We start from the raw sequence: 24895 nt of genomic DNA on the forward strand, positions 1-24895 counted from the left end.
CTATTAATATTTTTAAGCCATGGTCATGGTTAGAAGCCCATAATTTACTTTTTCCTATATTTCTTTACTCTTATATTAGTTAGTTCCCTCCGTAATCATAACAATCCAATCAGAGAAAAGTATTTATTGCCTCCTGTTTTGTTTTTGTTATTTTGGAGATGGAGTTTTGCTCTGTTGCCTAAGCTGGAGTATAGTGGCACAATCATATCTCACTGCAGCCTCAAACTCCCAGGCTCAAGCAATCCTCGCACCTTAGCCTCCTGGGTAGCTGGCACCACTGAAAGGGGTGTACCACCATATCAGGCCATTTTTTTATTTATATATTTTCTATTTTATTTTTGTAGATACAAGACCTTGCTATGTTTCCAAGGGTGTCCCTGAACTCCTGGCCTCAAGTAATTCATGGGGATTACAGGCATGAGCCACCAGGCCCAGGCTTACCTTCTTTTCATGGATGAGGAAAGAGACTCAATGATGCTCAGGTAATTTGTCTAAATTATTCATCAAAGAGAAAATATAGAATGAGTCCATGCCTTCTGATTATAAATCTAAGGTTCTTTCATCTATATTACACTAATACTCAGTATTATCTGTTAAGTCTTTTGATAAATTAAATACTTCCCTTTGAGATCTTACATTTAAATAGTCAAATAAATAGTTAGGTGATTAAATGCTTATAGTTTTAGTGCATAGGGTCAACTAGTTGAACCCATATCCATGCAGCCAAGGCAGAAAATCCATGGAAGAAGAGAATCTTCTTGCTCAAGAATGTGGTATGATAAAGTAAGTGCCCAGTCAAAGAGAGCCACCACCTCCCTGTGGCACTGTGCTATACAGGGAGTTAGTCTGCAGACACCAGCTGGGGATGCTTGGAGTTAAATTCCAGAGCAACAAACAATGAGGTATGTGGCTTCACACATGTCAGCTCTGAAATGCATAAATGGTGGTAATAATAACAGTCCCCATTACAAAATGTTACCATAATGCCTAGTACATAGGAAGCATTCAATACATGTCAGTTATTAGAAACATTTCCACTGTTTAGATGTAGTTACGTGGCGTTAAAAAAAATGTGATGTAAGATACAGCAATCAATCACTTTACCTTTGTTTCTATTGCCAGATTCTTTTTCACTAAGTGGTACAATAAATAATATCAAAGATGTAGTTCTTTGATAAAGGCAGAGGATTTGTTTAGAGGTGAGCAACACGTATAAGGAATATAAGGGAAAACTATGCCGAGACAAATTTCAAATGCTAGCGAAATGTGATCCAATTCAAGACAACAAATAGTTATAAACTCTGAAATGTATTGCCTATGTCAGATGGCTAAAGTTTCAAAAACAAAATCAAACAAATAAAAGATGCTTATTTCTGAAGAAAATATGCACACAAACACACATTCATACACATACACACACATACAGAAACGTGGATGTCATCGGGAGTTAGAGCTGCTCAACATCTGCTCATGATTTAGATAACGTGATAGAGAGACTGGTGATGAGTTGCGGATGAGAGTGGTGATGGTTTCCTATTGTCACTGACCCTGATATTTGCCGCACAATAACTAGGCTATCAAAATCTTCCCGTATCTGTTCAATTTAAGAGAATTTCAAAATTGAGAAAAGAAAGATCGGCCTCTAGACTCAAACTTAACAGGCATGTAGATTTTTCAGACTTGAATAATAAATACGTAAAATATAAAACATTAATATAATTTTAAAATATTAAAATTTTGCATTATAGTTAAGAGTTTAAGATACAGCAGCTGTTTTTGTCTTATAAAGACACCCTGGAAACTGATGAGATAAAAACTTTGAAATGTGTAAAGTTTATACATTACATATGCAAATAAAAAGATAAGATAAAAATATAGCTTTAGACTCAACGTGTCTAAAACTCTGCCAGACTGCATCCAAAATATTAGAAACAAACAAGATTAGAACTTATTTTAGAACACATAGAGGGAAGAAATTTCATAATGTAATTTTAATGTAAAAACTGTGTCTAGGCTGGAGGCGGAGCAAGATGGCAGCCGAGTAACAGCTTCCTTGCATCTGGGCACCGTGAGTCTGGGGATATAGGACTCCAGGCATCTCTGGCTGGTGGGATCTGCCTATCATCACCCCGAGAGGATACAGGGAGTCAGCGAGAGACTTCTGGACCCCAAGAGGAGGACTAAACCAGTGGAAAACTGGCAAGTGGTCGCGTGTGTTCAATCCGTCTAAACCGCCCGCAACTTCCACAGGCATGAGAACTTAAAGAGCAAGAGGAAGTGAAAGGAAAATTAGGGCAAGGAAACAGATAAAAGAAATCACTCATGAGGAAGAATCAGCAGAAAACTCCAGGCAACATGAAGAACCAGTCCAGAACAACCCCGCCAAGGGACCATGAGGTAGCTACTGCAGAGGATTCCACCTATACAGAAATGTTAGGAATGACAGAAAGGGAATTTAGAATACACATGTTGAAAACAATGAAAGAAATGATGGAAACAATGAAGGAAACTGCTAATAAAGTGGAAAATAACCAAAAGGAAATCCAAAAACAGAATCAAATCAGAGATGAACGATATGAAGAATATAAAAAGGATATAGCAGAGCTGAAGGAAATGAAACAGTCAATAAGGGAACTTAAAGATGCAATGGAAAGTATCAGCAACAGGTTAGACCATGCAGAGGAAAGAATTTCAGAGGTAGAAGACAAAGTTCTTGAGATAACTCAGATAGTAAAAGAGGCAGAAAAGAAGAGAGAGAAAGCAGAACATTCACTGTCAGAATTATGGGACTTTATGAAGCGTTCCAACATACGAGCTATAGGAATTCCAGAAGGGGAAGAAGAATGCCCCAGAGGAATGGAAGCCATACTAGAGAATATTATAAAAGAAAATTTCCCAAATATCACCAAAGATTCTGACACACTGCTTTCAGAGGGCTATCGGACCCCAGGTCGCCTCAACTCTAACCGAGCTTCTCCAAGACACATTGTGATGAACCTGTCCAAAGTCAAGACAAAAGAAAAGATTCTGCAAGCAGCCAGGAGTAAGCGCCAGTTGACCTACAGGGGCAAATCCATCAGAGTGACAGCAGACTTCTCTAATGAAACTTTCCAAGCAAGAAGACAATGGTCATCTACCTTTAATCTACTTAAACAGAACAATTTCCAGCCCAGAATTCTGTACCCTGCTAAGCTAAGCTTCAAAATTGACGGAGAAATCAAATCATTTACGATATACAAACATTGAGGAAATTCGCCACAACAAGACCAGCTCTACAGGAAATACTTCAACCTGTTCTGCACACTGACCACCACAATGGATCAGCAGCAAAGTAAGAACTCAGAAATTAAAGGACAGAACCAAACCTCCACACTGATGCAAAAGATAAAATGAAGCAATGGACTCTCACCAAATAAGACGAATAGAATACTACCACACTTATCAATTATCTCAATAAATGTTAATGGCTTGAATTCCCCACTGAAGAGACATAGATTGGTTGACTGGATTAAAAAACACACGCCATCCATTTGCTGTCTGCAGGAAACACGCCTGGCTTCAAAAGACAAATTAAAGCTCCGAGTCAAGGGTTGGAAGACAATTTTTCAGGCAATGGAATTCAGAAGAAAAGAGGAGTTGCAATCTTATTTTCAGATACATGTGGATTTAAAGCAACTAAAGTCAAAAAAGACAAAGATGGTCACTTTATATTGGTCAAGGGAAAAATACAACAAGAAGACATTTCAATTCTAAATATCTATGCACCCAATTTAAATGCTCCCAGATTCTTGAAACAGACCTTACTCAGTCTGAGCAATATGATATCTGATAATACCATAATAACAGGGGACCTTAACACTCCTCTTACAGAGCTGGACAGATCCTCTAAACAGAAATTAAACAAGGATATAAGAGACTTAAATGAGACCCTAGAACAACTGTGCTTGATAGACGCATATAGAACACTCCATCCCAAAGATAAAGAATATACATTCTTCTCATCACCCCATGGAACATTCTCCAAAATTGATCATATCCTGGGACACAAAACAAATATCAACAGAATCAAAAGAACTGAAATTTTACCTTGTATCTTCTCAGACCATAAGGCACTAAAGGTGAACTCAACTCTAACAAAAATGCTCGACCCCACCCAAAGGCATGGAAACTAAACAATCTTCTGTTGAATAACAGATGGGTGAAGGAAGAAATAAAACAGGAAATCAACTTCCTTGAGCATAACAACAATGAAGACACAAGCTACCAAAACCTGTGGGATAATGCAAAAGCAGTTTTGAGAGGAAAATTCATCGCTTTAGATGCCTACATTCGAAAAACAGAAAAAGAGCACATCAACAATCTCACAAGAGATCTTATGGAATTGGAAAAAGAAGAACAATCTAAGCCTAAACTCAGTAGAAGAAAAGAAATATCCAAAATCAAATCAGAGATCAATGAAATTGAAAACAAAAGAATCATTCAGAAAATTAATGAAACAAGGAGTTGGTTTTTTGAAAAAATAAATAAAATAGATAAACCATTGGCCAGACTAACGAGGAATAGAAAAGTAAAATCTCTAGTAACCTCAATCAGAAATGATAAAGGGGAAATAACAACTGATCCCACAGAGATACAAGACATCATCTCTGAATACTACCAGAAACTCTATGCCCAGAAATTTGACAATGTGAAAGAAATGGATCAATATTTGGAATCACACCCTCTCCCTAGACTCAGCCAGGAAGAAATAGACCTCCTGAACAGACCAATTTCAAGCACTGAGATCAAAGAAACAATAAAAAATCAGCACACCAGATTTTAGCCTGTACTACAAAGCCATAGTGCTCAAGACAGCATGGTACTGGCACAAAAACAGAGACATAGACACTTGGAATCGAATTGAAAACCAAGAAATGAAACTAACATTTTACAACCATCTAATCTTTGATAAACCAAACAAGAACATACCTTGGGGGAAAGACTCCCTATTCAATAAATGGTGTTGGGAGAACTGGATGTCTACATGTAAAAGACTGAAACTGGACCCACACCTTTCCCCACTCACAAAAATTGATTCAAGATGGATAAAGGACTTAAACTTAAGGCATGAAACAATAAAAATCCTCCAAGAAAGCATAGGAAAAACACTGGAAGATATTGGCCTGGGGAAAGACTTCATGAAGAAGACCGCCATGGCAATTGCAACAACAACAAAAATAAACAAATGGGACTTCATTAAACTGAAAAGCTTCTGTACAGCTAAGGAGACAATAACCAAAGCAAAGAGACAACCTACACAATGGGAAAGGATATTTGCATATTTTCAATCAGACAAAAGCTTGATAACTAGGATCTATAGAAACTCAAATTAATCCACATGAAAAAAGCCAACAATCCCTTATATCAATGGGCAAGAGACATGAATAGAACTTTCTCTAAAGATGACAGACGAATGGCTAACAAACACATGAAAAAATGTTCATCATCTCTATATATTAGAGAAATGCAAATCAAAACAACCGTGAAATATCATCTAACCTCAGTGAGAATGGCCCACATCACAAAATCTCAAAACTGCAGATGCTGGCGTGGATGTGGAGAGAAGGGAACACTTTTACACTGCTGGTGGGACTGCAAACTAGTACAACTTTTCTGGAAGGAAGTATGGAGAACCCTCAAAGCACTCAAGCTAGACCTCCCATTTGATCCTGCAATCCCATTACTGGGCATCTACCCAGAAGGAAAGAAATCCTTTTATCATAAGGACACTTGTACTAGACTGTTCATTGCAGCTCAATTTACAATCGCCAAAATGTGGAAACAGCCTAAATGCCCACCAACCCAGGAACGGATTAACAAGCTGTGGTATATGTATACCATGGAATACTATTCAGCCATTAAAGAAAATGGAGACTTTACATCCTTCGTATTAACCTGGATGGAAGTGGAAGACATTATTCTTAGTAAAGCATCACAAGAATGGAGAAGCATGAATCCTATGTACTCAATTTTGATATGAGGACAATTAATGACAATTATGGTTATGGGGGGGGAAAGAAAGAGGGAAGGAGGAAGGTGGGTGGGGCCTTGGTGTGTGTTACACTTTATGGGGGCAAGACATGATTGCAAGAGGGACTTTACCTAACAATTGCAATCAGTGTAACCTGGCTTATTGTACCCTCAATGAATCCCCAACCAAAAAAAAAAAAAACTGTGTCTAAAAATTATCTTGTAATAATGTTTGCCATTTTCATGATCTATGTACATATGACTTAATAAATAATAATAAAAAAGATTGTTTGCCATTTGACTCACTTTCATGCTTGTCTCTCCTAGCAAGATGCAATGGTCTTTTTCTTTTTCTTTCTTTATTTTTTTGAGACAGAGTCTCACTATATCACCCTTTGTAGAGTGCTGTGACGTCATAGTTCACAGCAACCTCAAACTCTTGGGCTTAAGTGATTCTCCTGTCTCAGCCTCCCAAGCAGCTGGGACTACAGGTTCCCGCCACAACACCCGGCTATATTTTCTGGCAGTTGTCATTGCTGTTTAGCAGGCCCAGGCTGGGTTTGAACGTGCCTTCCTTGGTGTGTGTGGCTGACATCCTAACCACTAAGCTATGGGCACTGAGCCACAATGGTCTTTTTCAAAAATCTCTATGAACAAAAGATGTTAAACATATTCTCAACTCTGCATAAGATATCCAAATTAATGACTAGAGGACAGGGAATATAATCAATGAAGACGTTACAAAAGGAAATTTGATTGCTGTGAGTTAATAAAAAAGCCTGAGATGATTTAAGAACCCTTCCCAATTCTAGATGTTCAACAATGGCTACCTTAAAACATCTACAATGGGTTTTTGTTTTTTTTTTCAAATTCTCCCTACACCATTCCAAATTATCCATTTCCTCTGCTATAATTTTTTCTCAACTTTCCAACTAAAAATTTTCACTTTAAAGCTCAAATAAATAAATAAATAAATAAATGATAAAAAGGCCTGAGAAGGGATGATCGATAGGGTCCCTACAAATTCCTTTCTTTTGCTCTCACTAGTGTGTCATGACTTCAAGTGACATATGTTTACCAGTTTAAACTTTTGACCTTTAAGATGTGGGTGCTTGTTTTCTTACATGGAAAGAATATACAATGGGCATCCAAAGTAGACGCTTACATAGCTACTTAAACGGAATAATCCTATCTCTTGTAAATACCATCCAGATATCGTTCACTTTCAGAAATTACCAATGTTACATCTTCATTTTTCTACATAGAATATCAAGTTACAAATGTCTTAATGAATATCTTATAGAACTAGTTTTCATCAATATAAAAATCATCAGATTACTAACACCATCTGCAAGGAAATAAGTCATAACTTAAAATGTCAACTGCCTTAAATTTAAAAGACACGGGACGTGGTTACAGAATGAATCAAGTATAGAAAATTGTGAAATGATCTTAATTGTTTAGATAGAAGACATAGAAAACTAGGGTTGTTTTTTTTTTGTTTTATTATTAATGGAAAATATGAGTGAGGACGTTTCATTCCCAATATTAACGTTTTCCTAAATTTCTTTTCTTTAAACTACTAAAAACAAATCTTTAAGTATTAATAAACATTGTCAAATGTAATATTAGTGCTCATTTTTGTATTTGGTATTCAATAAAATGCTATCTGAAATATGAAAAAAATTGAGTTTGTTTTTCAACTACAATCATGTTACCTGGAACATAATCACAAAGAAATAATTAATTATTATTTTTTTTTAAGACAGAGTCTCACTCTGTCAGCCTGAGTAGAGTGCTACGGCATCATCATAGCTCACAGCAACCTCAAACTCATTGGATTAAGCAATCCTGCTTCAGCCTCCCAAGTAACTGGTCACCTGCCATGATGTCCCACTAATTTTTCTACAATGGGCACCTGCCATGATGTCCCACTAATTTTTCTACAATGCCTGGCTAGTTTTTCTACATTTAGTAGAGATGGAATCTAGCTCTTATACAAGTTGGTCTCAAACTCCCAGGCTCAGGCGATCCCCACCTCTGACTCCCAGAATGCTAGGATTGACAGGCATGAGCCACTGTGCCCAGACTGCATATTATTTTAAATATATTTATTTAACAAATACCTTTGGGGAAATTATAATGTTCAAAATACCTGATCATATCTTATACAGGGTGGACATTAAGTTAGTGTGCAATTTAAAATAGTTTAACATAGTAAATTGCACATGAACTCTATGGACACCCTGTATCATATATATGTTAAATATAGAAAATTTTGTTCAGGCCACAATTATTATACATCCTGCTATACAGCATGTTATGGTCTGGGAGGAGAGGATATATACGCACATAAACACACAAAAAACTGTATGCCTTGGGAGGTAAATACATTTGGAACATCTTCAATAAAATGTGTATGTAAAGTAAAATGTTCTTATGCTATAAAACAACATTGTCTTTCCATTTCTGGACAAATCTGCACATCATACTCAGCAGATTATTCTATACTTATTTATTTATTTTTGAGAGACAGAGTCTCACTTTATCACCCTGAGTAGAGTGCCATGGCGTCACAGCTCACAGCAACCTTCAATTCCTGGGCTTAGGTGATTCTCTTGCTTCAGCCTCCCAAGTAGCTGGGACCACAGGCACCACCACAACTCTCGGCTATTTTTTTGTTGCAGTTTGTTACCCTCGGTATATGGGGCCAGTGCCCTACCCACTGAGCCACAGGTGCCACTCAGATTATTCTTCCCTTTTAAAATCACTACTTTCATACCAATTCTTCTCTGGTTATCTAAAAAAAGCAAGATAATATCCACAACACATACCTTACTACTCACTCTGAACCCCGCAGTGTGCACTTACTCTTTTCCCTGATGCTTACTGCCAATATTTGCAGAAGCTGTAGCTATGTGTCAACAAAGCTGTCCAGCTGATAAATCTCATGCGTGCGCTTTTGATGTCAACACAACCAAATAAAGAAGACCACAGGGCCAGCTGAGGTTGCACATGAAGCTCAACTGTCAGCATGCTGCCTGCCTTGCCACATGGTCCCAGTTTCCCTTTTTTTTATGGGAAAACAGTTTCCCAGTTTTTTATGTTTACCAACCTAAGAGAAAAAGGTCTATCTGTATTAAATGTGGATAAAACTCAATCAAACCATTGACTCTGATCATTAGGGATAGATACGTAGCCATTAATTTTGTCTTTAAAGAAATTGGATATTGAATATCTTTTTACTAAACATCTCAGCCAAATTAGTGGTATCTACCTCCACTGAGGAATTCCCAAAGAGCAATAATCTGTCAAAATTATTTTAAATGATTCATTTGGAAAATAAAAATTAAGACTGGAAATTTTTATTTTATCTGTTTATTAATAAAGACTATGAGGAAAAAAGATACATTTTTAACATTAATGTTTCCTAGTTATTTTTCTTTGAATTATTAAAAATAAATGTTTTCAATATTAATAAAAATGCCACCACTTTTAGTAGTATCGAACATTGTTCGATAACGATGTTCAATCACTGTTCACAGTATTTGGCCCAACATCATACTCAGACAAGCACTGCCTACCTGATCTATTAAAATGAGATTATACAGGAAATAAATCTAAATAGAGAGATTCTAGAATTTGATTTCACTTCTATACCTAAGCTGAATTTTGGAAGTGAAAAGATGAGCATGAATTTTTTCTTTAGGCAAACATCAGAAGAGACTATTTAAAAATGAGATAACTTATGTAGATTATGTGACATAAACTATTTTATAAGAAATTATGGTTATCATTCAATTGTATAGCTAACATATTAGAAAAATTATAGTAATACTCTAATGCATGAGATGAAACTGAAACTATCAAGCATAGGTAATAAATGGAAAGAACAGACACTAATGTTACAACTTGATATGCCACTGGGGGGAAAAAGCAATTAATTTAAGGCTTGTGATGCTTGGAAGAAGATAAAAATCAAGTCAAACGCTACCATTAAAATAAACTGGGGAAAAGAATAAACCTAAAGCAAACCAATAAACACTGAATAAAAGCCAAAAGAAACAACAGGAGCTCTTATTTAACCTAGTCAGGTGAAGACATTCATTTCTTCTACCTCTGATAACTTATTACCATGGAAATAAAGAAATGATATGGTTTAAACATAGAAATACAGAAAACAGGAATGTAGTAATTGCAAAGACAAAAGTTTAAAGCATTTCTGAACGACATCATGTGAAAAGGTGGTGCCCAGTGGAGCTGGTAGAGAAATCATGAAACGCTCAGATGGGGTTACAGCCAAGGAGGGATAGGCGTGTTCAACATACGGAGTGCCAGGGTAGGAAAAGGAGCCAGGCAGGCATCTCATTCACTAGATGCGCTCACAAGATGTGACCCATGATAGACAAGCCAAAATAAAGGTGGGTTTTATTTAAAGTAAAAAAAAAAAATAACCTAGTAAAACTAACTTATTATTTTAAATACATGGGCAAAGTTCAGAAGGGGACATGAGAAACTCAATGTTCTTTGATGGGATCCATCAAAAGTAATCAGCAAGCATGCCTAAAATGGATATGCCAAAAAATAGCAGTAAAATCATCTACTTAATGGAACAAAGCTACATCAAAAAGAATCCAAAACAAAAAGTTAAGAGCTTGTTGCCTCCTCTCACATTTCCTTTGTATTTACATACATTCTGTGATTAATTTTCTGTGTATTTTCTGTATAAATTAATTCTGTGTATTAATTTTTCTGTGTATTCTGTGATTTTCTGTGTAGCTCTCCTCTATATAAGGTTCTAGACCACAAAGATGCATAATGCATATTATTTACCCCAATTATTTCACTGCATTAATGAAGATATACCTATAAACTAACAATCATAGTAAGTATGCTAGACCATAAAATTATGATATGTTCATGTCCAAAGAGATCCAGCGAGAAAAGTTTTTTAAAAATGCCATTTAAAAGTGGCCACCTTCTAGGGGCGGCGCCTGTGGCTCAGTGAGTAGGGTGCCGGCCCCATATGCCGAGGGTGGCGGGTTCAAACCCAGCCCCGGCCAAACTGCAACAAAAAAATAGCTGGGCGTTGTGGCGGGCGCCTGTAGTCCCAGCTACTCGGGAGGCTGAGGCAAGAGAATCACCTAAGCCCAAGAGTTAGAGGTTGCTGTGAGCCGTGTGACGCCACGGCACTCTACCCGAGGACGGTATAGTGAGACTCTGTCTCTACAAAAAAAAAAAAGTGGCCACCTTCCGTGTTTAAGCAGAGTCAGGAATTAACCTTGAAGCAGAAATTATAGATAAAGGGGAGACCCATTTGCTAGACCCAAGTTATCACAGCTATTTAAACATTCATTTTAGCAAGTATTCACTATCATAGAATAGTCTGTTTCCCAGGGTAAGAAAGATGATCCGTCTTAAAATTCCCTACCATGCAGACATGTAAGAGCTTTAGTAAAATCAAAGGGACTTCTGTACACAGCTCTAACAGGCTCCTGAAAGTGTAAGCTTCCTGGGATGTGGTGATTCAGAGCCTTTCCTTTTTGACATTTGTAGGCATGAGAATCACCTGACAGACCGAGACAGACTCTGCCAATAGGGAAAGCATAGAGGGCCCTTTGAGTGTGTCTGTGGAGAGTAGAGAAGATTCCTATAGAACAAAAAGAAGTAGGAGCTGATGATTCTGAATCGGGGGTTTATAATTCTTAACGCTGTAAGTCAGACCTCTATGCTCTCATCTATAGTAAAGATTTCTCATTTCAACTTTGGGTATTGGAAATTAAAAAGCATTTTGTTTTTGAATGAGACTAATGTTTTATAGAAATTATCCTTAATAAAAATGGATAACAGACTAGAAAGTAGAAAGTGAAAAGGAGGAACATCACTGAGGCATTGTTACATTACTCATAATTTTATAGAGTGTAATTTTGACTCAGACACTGAACTACAATAGATATTACATTCCAAATTAAGGTGTCAGACCAAAATGCAAAGTTTTAGATAATTCAGTAGAAAGTCTTGAACACTCATAAGAGATGCTCAGTGAATTTACTTAAAATGTGATATGTTTTCCTAGAAGGGACTTGTGTAGGGTATAAAAAAGTTTTCATAATGTGAAAAATGGATGAAAGATTCAAGAAGGAAGGTATCTCAGAGAGAGCGACATTTTGCTGGGTGGAATCCGCCCACTAATTGCTAGCCCAGGGAGGACAGTTTCTTTTTTTTTTTTTTAATTATTATTATTTTTTTATTGTTGGGGATTCATTGAGGGTACAATAAGCCAGGTTACATTGATTGCAATTGTTAGGCAAAGTCCCTCTTGCAATCATGTCTTGCCCCCATAAAGTGTGACACACACCAAAGCCCCACCCCCCTCCCTCCGTCCCTCTTTCTGCTTTTCCTCCCCTCCATAACCTTGTCATTAATTGTCCTCAAGTTTCAATGGAACCCCTTGAAGGGTTTGCTAAGAATGGCCTCAAAATGATGAACTTTCCCTTGAAGCTATTCTAGATATAGCTACTGTTGAGAGTCACCTGCCAACAATACAGTCCCTTAAAGAGTGGCATTCCTCAGAGAGATCCAGGAAACAACTATGTGTATTCTATGCAGAATTGCTTTTGAACAAAAAATGTGTTCTCAGCAGAAAAAAGTTCATGCTATGAACTCTATCACTTACAAACCTTTGACAAAAACGAACAGTGGCATGGCTATTGGAAACACAGTTGTGTCTCTATGTTAGATAAAAATACTCTGCTAGGCTGAGATGTGATCACAGAGAAAGGGAGTATATTTTGAAGGACTTACTAATACATGATACTGTTATGCTCACAGCCAAAGTACATGGCACTAGGAATGAAAGGGGCAAAGTCAGATGGTCACTCTTATTATTATAATTAACACCCCATCGGCAGATATTTTGCATTCTAACCCCATAGTCATTGGCTCTCCTGGTTTAGGGGTTCTGATCCCTTATGGGAGAAATGCTTCTACCAGAAGACACAGAGATGGAAGTTTAGACTGTCATTTTGCTATTTCCTCCTCTTTCCGTGCTATTGAACCCATTGGCATGGACAGCATGTGCTACTATACTAGATAAGGTGGTTGGTTTGGGTTATCAAGAGATAGCAATGGGTTGCTGCCACACAAGGAGGGCAGAGAAGACTTTCTGTAACCAAAATTTTTATTATTGAACATCCATGTTTTAATAATAAAAGGTAATGAAAGGTGCTTGCTTGGCATCACATATACTAAATTGGAACAATGCCGAGAAGATTAGCATGGCCCCCGAGCAAGGATAACACCCCAATTGGTGAAGCATTCCATATTTTTTTTAAATGAAAGGTAATGAAAGGCAAAAGCAACAAATAAAAGCCAGAACATTGAGAAATCATCAGAAATAAAGGTTTCAATTATCCAACCAAGCAAAAACTTCCTATTCTCTGAGGCACTGCCGGAAGGCAAGGGGTACGTGAAATTGGTAATGACAGAGGAAATTATAACTATCAGTGTGATCTTTAATCAATACAAAAACAAAGACTGTAGTCACATAAAGTTATGTGTATACATGTATATTTTACTTAGTGATTTTTTTCCCTTTGACATCCATCTATTTTATATTATCTTATTTCACATTTAGTCTATTAAGTGACCATGCTTGAGCACCCACATCCAGACTGGATATACCATCTAGATATAGAGGCCAGACTCTGCATGTTCACAGTGACTGACAGTGGGAGAAAGACAGCATTTTCAATTGCACAATGGAGAGTTGCCTTATAAAGTTTTCATGCTGTAAAGGAATTAAATATAGATAGAAACATGAAAATGGAGTCTTAGGTACAACAGGATCAAGTCATGTGCATTTTTTTACTGGCTTGGTATCAGATTGAAACCTTGCTTCACCATCTGGCAAACTACATTTTCCAGGGCTTCCAGGTAGGTGTGACCAGTGGGAGACCCTGAGAGGCTATTGGAGTGCTACAGCATGAGAGAAGCTGGGATAGTTCCACTGTCTATTCTTTTCAGGGGACATACAGGTAATGGTGGCTCTTCTCTATAGTTCCAGGTCCTATAACATTCATTCTTCTTCTGAAGTCTGGCCTGACTTCCACCATGAACCCCAGATCCTCAGAAGACACCCCGGGCTCTGCTATCTCTACCTCTTCATGTTGTTCCTCTAGGACCAGCATTAGAGAAAAATAAAAATGTTACGAAGGTAGGGAGATCCTTGCCTCTGTGGACTACATTTGTTCTGGTTCTTGTGGATTTTATGTTAAAAAAATCAGTAAACAAGTGAGTGCCTTGTGTTTAGCAGTAGAAGCACAGGATACAACTATCCAGTCTCTGTTTAAAGGCTTGTTAATACCCCAACACTTGGTTAGTGCCTGTAATTCCAGCAATCCAGGATGCTGAGATGGGAGGATTGCATGAAGCCAGGAGTTAGTCTGGGCAACATACCAAGACCTCATCTCTAAAAGAATGAAAAGAAAAAGTCCCTTGGTTGTGGTAGTAGTACTTGCTACCAGGAGGCTTAGGTGGGAAGATGGCTTGAGGCCAGGAGTTCAAGGCTACAGTGAGCTATGATCATGCCACTGTACTACAAAATGGGTGGCAGAGTGAGACTCCATTCATAAATGACTGAATGAAGACTGACTAATCATCATTCTTTGATCATGATCATCATTCTTTCCAAAATGTTTCAAATAGAGTACATTCATATAAATTTTTTTTTCCATTTTTTTTTTTTTTATTGTTGGGGATTCATTGAGGGTACAATAAGCCAGGTTACACTGATTGCAATTGTTAGGTAAAGTCCCTCTTGCAATCATGTCTTGCCCCCATAAAGTGTGACACACACTAAGGCCCCACCCCCCTCCCTCCATCCCTCTTTCTGCTTCCCCCCCCCATAACCTTAATTGTCATTAATTGTCCTCATATCAAGATTGAGTACATAGGATTCATGCTTCTCCATTCTTGTGATGCTTTACTAAGAATAATGTCTTCCACGTCCATCCAGGTTAATATGAAGGATGTAAAGTCTCCACTTTTTTTAATGGCTGAATAGTATTCCATGGTATACATATACCACAGCTTGTTAATCCATTCCTGGGTTGGTGGGCATTTAGGCTGTTTCCACATTTTGGCGATTGTAAATTGAGACTTCATGAAGAAGACTGCCATGGCAATTGCAACAACAACAAAAATAAACAAATGGGACTTCATTAAACTGAAAAGCTTCTGTACAGCTAAGGAGACAAAAACCAAAGCAAAGAGACAACCTACACAATGCGAAAGGATATTTGCATATTTTCAATCAGACAAAAGCTTGATAACTAGGATCTATAGAGAACTCAAATTAATCCACATGAAAAGAGCCAACAATCCCATATATCAATGGGCAAGAGACATGAATAGAACTTTCTCTAAAGATGACAGACGAATGGCTAACAAACACATGAAAAAATGTTCATCATCTCTATATATTAGAGAAATGCAAAATCTCTATATATTAGAGAAATGAGATATCATCTAATCCCAGTGAGAATGGCCCACATCAGAAAATCTCAAAACTGCAGATGCTGGCGTGGATGTGGAGAGAAGGGAACACTTTTACATTGCTGGTGGGACTGCAAACTAGTACAACCTTTCTGGAAGGAAATATGGAGAAACCTCAAAGCACTCAAGCTAGACCTCCCATTTGATCCTGCAGCTCAATTTACATTCACATAAATTTTATTTGAGGTCATGTAAGCCAAAAAATTCATGAGAAGCATGAATAGGAAAGATACCAGCATTTCAGATAAAATGTCTCTGGTTAGCCTATTAGCACAGCCATTTATTACAGGAAATGTGTAAAAAGGAAATGAATAACTACTTAGAATACATTAACATGTTTTTGTACTTCCAGAATCCAAAAACAAGTTTGCTTTCACAAGGAGGCTGTTTTCTTACATTTATAAAATACGTTAAAATTTAGGAGGAGGAGAAGTGACCATGTCTTTGGTTTATTGTGCTATATCAGGTGTTACGCATTTAATTATTTAAAAAAGTACTACAAGTTCTTTACATGGCATAGAAAAACACTACTCTCTTTTTTCAGATAGAAAATATGAGTAAAAATTCTATCTAAAATATCACTCACACTTTATCCTCTTCTTGTGCTGACTTTACAGCATAGAAATTATCACTAGCATTATATAAGTAACCTGACCTAGAATATGGCTCATGAGAGTAGGAGCTGTGTTTATTTTTGAGCTGTATCTTCAACAGCTAGTAGAAGTTATAGCTCATACTAGAAATATAAATATATTTTCATGAAAGAATGTCTCCATGAAAGAGTTAATGATAAGTAAATGAATAAATTAAATATCACTAAACTTACATCAAATTATTGTTCTGAGACAAAGTGGTAAGATTATACATCTTGAGCAAAGGACCTGAACAGAGATTTCTCAAAGAAGATATATAAATAGCCAATTGATATATTAAAAAGTGTTCCACCCCAATAATCACCAGATACATGAAAATTAAAACCATAGTAAGATACCATTTCCCAACTGTGAGAATGGCAATTATCAAAAAGATGAAAGATAAGAGTTGACAAGGATGTGGAGAAAGGGAACTTTGTATATTGTTGGTGTACATGTGAATCGGTACAGTTAATTGTACAGAGGCTCCTCACAAATCTCAAAAATGGAATTACCATATGAACCAGCAATCTCACTACTGGTATTTATCCAAAGACTATGAAATCAGTATGTCAAAGAGATGCCTGCACTTTTATGTTCACCACAGCACTAACTGCAAGAGCCAAGTTGTGAAATCAACCCAAGTCCCAAGTGACCATAAATGGATGAATGAATAAAGAAAAATGCAGTATATATACAAAAGGGAATATCACTCGGCCATGAAAAGGAAGGATATCCTGTCATTTGTGACAACAGAATGGACATGGAGGATATTATGTTTAGTGAAATAAACCAGGCACAACAAGACAAGTACTGCACGATCTAATTCATATGCAAACTAGGAAAAAGTCAACCTCATAGAAACAGGTAGTAAAATGGTAGTTACCAGAAGCTAGAGGTTAGGAGTATTGGGTGATGTTGGTCAGAGGACACAAAATTCCATTTAGCCAGGAGGAATAAATTCTAGAGATTAGTTATACAACATGTGGCTACAGTTAATAACTATATCTTGAAAGTTGCTAAGATCACAGATTCTAAGTGTTCTCACCACAAAAGTAAGCATGTGAGATAACACATATGTTTAACAGTTTGATTAAACCACTCTACAGTGTATATACATATACCACACACCGCGTCGTACACCATAAATTAGACAATGTTTACTACTCAATTCAAACAAATAAATGAATCAATTACTTTAAATGTTCATCATTGGAAATACCTCATAGCTTGACTGTGTGGTTGCTTTACTCATAGAACTATTTGTTAGATCTATAGAAAGAAACTATAAGGCAGATTCACTAAAAGTAAAAATAACCTAATAAATTTTATTTTCACCTTAAATTTTGGCGTACCACACAGATCTGTCCTATTCTTGAGAATGCCAGCTTAGAAATAAATAGGATTAGACCTCCTTCGTGTTTAGAAGGAGCCAGAAATTTAAAATCAGGCAGATCTATCTACTCTGACATGAAAAAAAAATCCTGAAGGAAATTTCTTGAAGAAATTTGATCCCAAAGATTCCAGGAGGGGAATTTTTGCAGTTTCAATCAATATGTCCATATTCAAATGGAGATCAAAGCAGCCTAAAAGAAGGGTTCACGGACTATCTGGAAAATACATCTTGACTCGAGCTTTAGGGGAACTCAGGTGACCTTGACAGGATGTGGAAAGAGACACAGCGTGAAATTTCTTAAAAATTCATTGACTTTAAATAATTTTGCCTAATGTTACTGCTATGGTTTGAATATGGTCTGTCCTTATGTAAACTCGTAATGAGGCTTTGTCCCCAGGGTGGCAGTGTGGGGAGGTGATGCCATTAAGAGGTGATTTGGTCATTAGAGGGATAATTGTCTTTGAGAATGGGTTAGTCCTGGTGGGAATGGATTAGCTTCCAAGAAAGAAGGTTGTTATGGAGTTTGCCTCTCAAGTTTTGCCTCTTGTCACGGGCACCGGGCTCCCCTTCTGTTTCTCTGCCATGTCTTGACATAGCATGAAAGCATCATCAGAAGCTACCAGGTGCAGACCCCCCATCTTAAACACCCCAGCCCACAGAACCCTGGACTATGCATGCGTAAGCCTTTTTACATAATAAATTGCCTAGCCTCAGGTATTCTGTTACAGCAACACAGGAGGGACCTAAACAGTTACATATAATAAAAAAAAAAGAAAGAAAGAAAGAAATTTAAGTGCTTTGCGCTGTTTGTAGAAAGTCAGCTTGTATTTTTATCTCCACATTTCTCTAGTGTTTCCTGCATAGGGAGTAAAAACTAAATTTAGCAGGAATAAAAAATCTTTATCCCCTCTCACAATCTCACAGTAGAAAAATTTAATATTAAATGATTGTATATTTTTAGATTCAATTATCTGGAAAAAAAGTTTTCATTTTCCACTTCACCTTGGTACATTATAAATATGACATAAGATCAGACATATTGAGCCATCAGACAAATATTATTTTTTATGATATTACTAAAGGGCATTTTGAGTTAATGCACAGTTCTACATTGATAAACTATAAAGCATCATAAAGTACTCATAAACATATTAACTTTTCTTATTAACCTTTTATAAATGAATTATCTGTCAATGTACTTGAAAGTAAGATATCAAAATGCATAGAATAAAAACTATTTAAATGTTATCACATACTATGTAATGCAATGTATCTTTTATTCTCTCCAAATGTATTGTTTTGGGGTATTTGAAGTGTAACAATTTGTGAAATATTCTGAAGTTTAACAAACAAGGTCATGCTACCTCCATCTGCACACTTGACATTTTCTTAAATTTCAATAACACTCTCAGAAAGTTTGTTCTCCAAGATATGACGTATTTTAAAAACTCAAGAAGGGCTCAAAAATGATATCTTGTGAATAATAGAGTATGTAATTGTGTATGTGTTAATGTGTGTGAGAAATCAGTAGGATTATAAGCAAAAGAAAATTAAAATAAATCTGGATTCCCTGTCAAAGATTTGCAACAAGACAGTGACCAAAACTGTAGGTGAATTGATTCAAAGTAGCTATATGGATAAAGACACTTTCTGCTTCTAATTTTTTTCCTAATGGCAAAGAAATGCATTGCTATGGATGGAATGTTTATGTCTCCCCGAGAATATTGAAGTCCTATTCCCCAAAGTAATAGATTTGAAGGGAGGGCATTTAGGAAGCAATTAGGGTTAGATTAGGTCATCAGAGTGGGTCCCACAGGATGGGATTGATGTCTTTATGAAGAGAAGGGGTCGGGGAAGAGGCGGCAGAGCAAGGGTGGAAGTGGGGATACTGTTTAAGAATTAATGGAATTCCAGAGAGAAGTTTAGGATTCCCTGAGGGAGATGAGAGTGTATCCCACTGGTGGGAAAGTGGCTACTTTTGGAATATATTTAGAAGGTGCATTCAGACAGACCAAATGTGGATTACCGTGGAATGTAGATGGAGAAGTCAAGGTTGAAGGGAAGGTTTGGGGGCCTGTGGAAGTGCGGGCTGGAGTTAGCATCAAGAAATATGAATGGTGAGAGCAAAGGTTTAGGGGGGAAGATCAGTTTGGTTTTGAACATCTTATGTTTCTGATTATTTACAGATATTCAGGTGAAGACGTCAAATAGGCAGCTAGATATATAAGCCAGAAATTGATAAAAGAAGACTGGGCTGATAAAACAAATATTTTAATCAATATCTATCAATATTAGATTGATGTATTTAAAGGTATAAGACGAATGATATCACCACGATTGCAAAGCATGGAAGTTAGTGATTTTCACCTGGAAGCCATTTTCCCCCTGGGGTCAGCTGACAATGTCTGAAGATATTTTTGGCTGTCAGGGCTGGGAGGTGAAGTACTACTGGTATCTATCAGGTAGAGGTGGGGGACCAGGGACACTGCTGAATGTGCTACAATGTACCAAATAGTCCCATATAAGAATGCACTGCCTGACCCACACAAGGAAAAGAGAAAAGAGCCAAGACCTTAAAAGGCAGGGAGAAGAGGAGAAATTAACTAGGGAGGCAGTGAATGGATGCCCAGTGGGAGAATCACAACCAACAGGAGGTGGAATCCGTGCAGCCCAGAGAAACAGTGTACCAAACAGCTACCCTGTTTCCCCAAAAATAAGACAGTGTCTTATTTTAAGGTGTGCTCCCAAAGATGCACTAGGTCTTATTTTCAGGGGACGTCTTATCTTTCCTGTAAGTAGGTCTTATTTTCAGAGGATGTCTTATTTACAGGGAAACAGGGTAGGAGAAATAAAATGTGCCACATGCTCTGCTACGACAAAAGAAAAGACACCTGTAAAATGACCACTGGATTTAGCCAAGTGGAGGCCATTGGTGACATTAAAGAAAGTAGTTTTAGTAGAACAAGTGAAACGGTTAGACCGACAACATTGTACACATTTTCTAACTCAGTTATTGTCAACCAGTTAACTCAAAATTAAAAGTCATGTATCATTATAATCACAATACAATCAATCAACTACTCTCTGAAATACTAATCAATAATTAATTCCATGTGGGATAGTTTTTCTCTGCTGTATCCATCCCGTTTTCTAATTTACAAACAAAACAAATGTTTTGGTTATATGTTTTTTCAATGAAGCAGAATAACATTTGTATCAATCTAGAGACCCACAACTTTTTACCCAGATGAAGAATATTTTTCATATAATGATTTACATAACAAAATTTCTCATATTCAAATTTGAAAAAGACAAACTGAAATAAAATTATGCCATAATTGGAAAAGACAGCACCATACCTTATATCTAACAGGAATGTCCATTTTAAAGCTTAGTTTTAAGTGGCTTAAATAAATCCCACTGTGTTTCATGACAGTACATATACCTCCCCTCTGTTCACAAATGGAATTTTTAATGTTTCCAGATGTATGTCCCATAAATTATATCCATGCTACAGAATACAACTGTGCCTATCTTGGAAGAAATTATATAAATGCATTTTATCATTTTAAATTCTCTGTTAACATTATACTTGTTCTTTTTTTCCCCTCACTTGTAAGAAATTATTTTAAGAACAATGTGAGAAAGCTAACATCTGATTTCACTGCCTTAATCATTACTACATAGATGTGCTAATTGTTGACAAATACTTTATTTCTAATGATTTTCTAAAGCAAGAAGTGTTGGTTACATATTTCCTTAGAAAAATAACATGTTTTTATTTCACTAGAATTAGTTCTCTATTTGTCAACATCTAGATACATCTGTATCTTTATTGGACTCACTAAGGACAAACTGTTTACTTGATCAATTGCATATAATTTCAATTTTTAATTTTATCTTTAAATTTTTATTATACAAAGGATGCCAAAAAAATACACCCATTTTAAGAAAGGAAAAAACTGTATTAACATGGTAATATTTAATATATGCCAATAAGTCTTTTTATTTTGTACCTCATCTCTTGTACCTCATGTAATTGCCGTCAAATGTGACTTGAGTATTACCATTTTAATACGGTTTTTTCCTTTCTTAATGTGCATACCTTGTTTGGCACCCTCTGTATTTATAATTCAACATTACATTTTTTCAAAGTCAATGCCATAAACAGAATGAACGTTAAGAAAAAAAAATCCTTTTTTATGAAGGAAATATATAAGCCTTCCAAACATTACTTTTAACTTATGGTATCTGCACTATGCTTTCCAAAAAAAAAAAAAAAAAAAAATAGGCATATGCATTGAAAACAGAATTAATTTTAACCCTCAGACCTTAAACTTAATAATTACATGAACTGAGGTTGGTTCTTTTACTTCATCTGTGCTGTAGTTTTCTAATATATAAAATGAGGAAAATATAATTGTTTCTTGGTAAAAGAGAAAAAACTGAACTAATTTGGGCTTTTATAAATTAGTTACACAAAACTAATATCTACCATTTGCTTTTGAATTATAAAACACAATCTGTTTTCTCGGTTACTAAACTGAAGTATATGACTGCTGCCACTGGATGGCAACCCAAGATACAGAAATACCAGGGATACCTGAGAAACAGCCTGAGGAACCTCCGTGTTTCAAAAGGAATTTAAAAAGAGTATATACTGGGGAAGAAACGTGTGCTGCATGTATGTACGTATGTATGGGTATATATGTACACATATTGTATATATACTTCATGAATAAAATAATTATGCAATTATATACTATCTTCCAGTAAGTTGTATGTTAATACTTTTGGAAGAAAATTACTGATAGTCTCATTCTTATTCATCAGGACTACCTCAGAGTGTAATAAATTTTTAAAATTTCAGCTTCCAAGGTGTTCCTTTGATGAAACTTCATTTAAGGACAGGTGAGGAACGCATGGAAGGGTACTGTACAATATGTAGATTACTGAAGTGAGGTTACCAAGGTTAAAGACACAAACTTTGGTAACAGGCAAAATTAATTTTCACTACAACCCCGCATAATGATATGAAGTAGAGTGGATTCATTTTCTACCCTGGGCTGCAGTTTCCCTATGTAGGAGAAAAACATACCTATATCATAGGGTCAATGAAAAGGAAAATAATGAACTAATTTAGGCAAAAGAAGCAATTGTTATGCTTAGCATATAGTAGACACAGGACAAATGATAACTATAATATTGCCTACTCTATGATACAAATGAATGTTTTCATTTCATTTCATTAATATTTGCCTGCATCACAAGAATGATCTACATTACCTTTTACTCAGTCTGTGTAATGCTTTTCTAAAGCATGCCTTATAAATAAAAGTAGGGCTTGTTTAGTCAGCATTAAACCAAATCAGTTCACTGTCTTTTCTATAAAATGCAGCAGCACCTAAGCATCCTGAGTCCAGCACATGCACTGTCAGAAATACATCGCGTACTTTGTTAGCTGACTTTTTAGGTGCAGTTCCTTTAAACTAGAAGTGAGGATTTACAAGCAATCTCAGCTTCAAAATGACATTGGCCATCTCCTTTAAGATAAGGAGGGAGGAGGAGGAATAGGAGGGGAGGGGGGAGGTCTGATTGAGGGAGGGTGAATGGTGGGATCACATCTATGGTGCATATTACAAGGGTACATGTCAGATCTATTAAGTATAGAGTATAAATGTCTTAACATAATAATTAAGTCAACGAGATGAGGTATATATTAACCAGTGTGATGTAAGCATTCCTAATTCTATATGAAATCAGCACATTGTACCCCATAAATGCATGTAATGTATACATGATCTATGTGTTTATGATTTAATAATAAAAAAAAGATAAGAACACTTTCTTATGTGAGATAGTGGTGGACCAGGCTGACTAACAAACAGTCATGCCAGCAATAATCATAGAAATGAAACCCTTACTATGACTTCATTAAGCATAACCACAGGTACCTAAGTTTGTAGGCCACAGGAATTCAACTGCAGAGAAAGATGTTAAATACCCTCAAATGATAAAAAAGGTTATATACCCTCAAATGAAAGATAAGCCTTCTCCCATTTAACCATACTTTACCTTTTTCCTATACACATCTCTTCTGATTTTAAAGAGTTGACTCCTAAATGTGGGAATCACAAATTTTAGGGAAAGGAGGCTAAAAATAAAAAGGCTTGTATGTTTCCTTAGTAAAGAAAAATGAAGGTATTTTTTTCTTACTAACATTTACTCTATTTCTGCCATTGACTTTGAATGAAAGTAGAGTTGAGTTATAAACATAATAAATGTGAAAGATAAAATTAAATGATGAAATTACATGCAGTTGATCAAATAAGAATTTTACTAGGAAAGCAAGTTTATTTACTGTTGTTCATCCCCAGAACTAAAGTTTACATCCCTATAATTTAGACATCTTAGCAAACCTCTGCAGCATGCATTGAGATCAAGTCCCCATCCTATCTACTGGAGAAACAATGATATGTAATGCAGAGTTTCTGAAACAAGAAGTATGAAGTTCATAGAAGTATACAGATGAGAGAAATGTAAAAGGAAGAAAAGAAGAGACAGGGAGAATTTGAACAGGGAAAAATTGAAAGCATTACCACTTAGAACTGGAACCAGAAATGACGGTACACTTTCTCCCTTCGTTCAACATAGTGTTTGAAGTCCTAGCCAGAGCAATTAGGCAAGAGAAGGAAATCAGGGTACACAATGGGGAAAAAGGGGGTCAAATTATCGCTCTTTGGGGACAACAAGTTCTTATATCTAGAAAATCCTAAAGATTCAACCAAGAGACTCCTGCAACTGGTAAATAAATTTCAGTTGAGTCTGAAAAAAGTTTCATCAAAGAAACACCTTGGAAGCAGAAATTTTAAATAAATGTGCACAAATCAGTAGCTTTCATATCCACCAATAACAGTCAAGCTAAGAATCAAATCAAATGTGCAACACCTTTTGCAGTAGCAACAAAGGAAATAAAATAACTAGGAAGACATCTAGAGAGAGAATTATGAAACACTCAGGAAAGAAATTGGAGATGATCTAAATGGATGGAAAAATATACCATGTTCATGGATCAGTAGAATCAAAATTGTTAAATGTCTATACTAGTTATTCACAGATTCAATTTTCCCATGAAAATACCAATGCCATATTTCATAGATCTTGAAAAATTGTTCTATGCTTCATATGGAACCAGGAAAGATCCCAAATAGCCAAGGAAACCATATGGGATAAGAACGAAGCAGGAGGCATCACTTTACCAGACTTCACACTAGACTACGAGACCATAGTAACTTAAACAGCA

The 24895-nt window shown here is 36.3% G+C and overlaps 1 protein-coding gene and 1 non-coding gene across 3 annotated transcripts in view; one reads left to right on the forward strand and one right to left on the reverse strand.

The window, feature by feature from the left end:
- Window positions 1–24895, reverse strand: part of GPC5 (glypican 5) — a 715907-nt gene that overhangs the window by 308189 nt on the left and 382823 nt on the right. The window lies entirely within an intron of this gene.
- LOC128567073 (U6 spliceosomal RNA) lies at window positions 13234–13338 on the forward strand. Its single transcript, XR_008374745.1, has one exon. It is a non-coding gene; the product is annotated as a U6 spliceosomal RNA (small nuclear RNA).

Source organism: Nycticebus coucang, chromosome 15 (assembly GCF_027406575.1).
Source record: "Nycticebus coucang isolate mNycCou1 chromosome 15, mNycCou1.pri, whole genome shotgun sequence".
NCBI classification, from domain to species: Eukaryota; Metazoa; Chordata; class Mammalia; order Primates; family Lorisidae; genus Nycticebus; species Nycticebus coucang.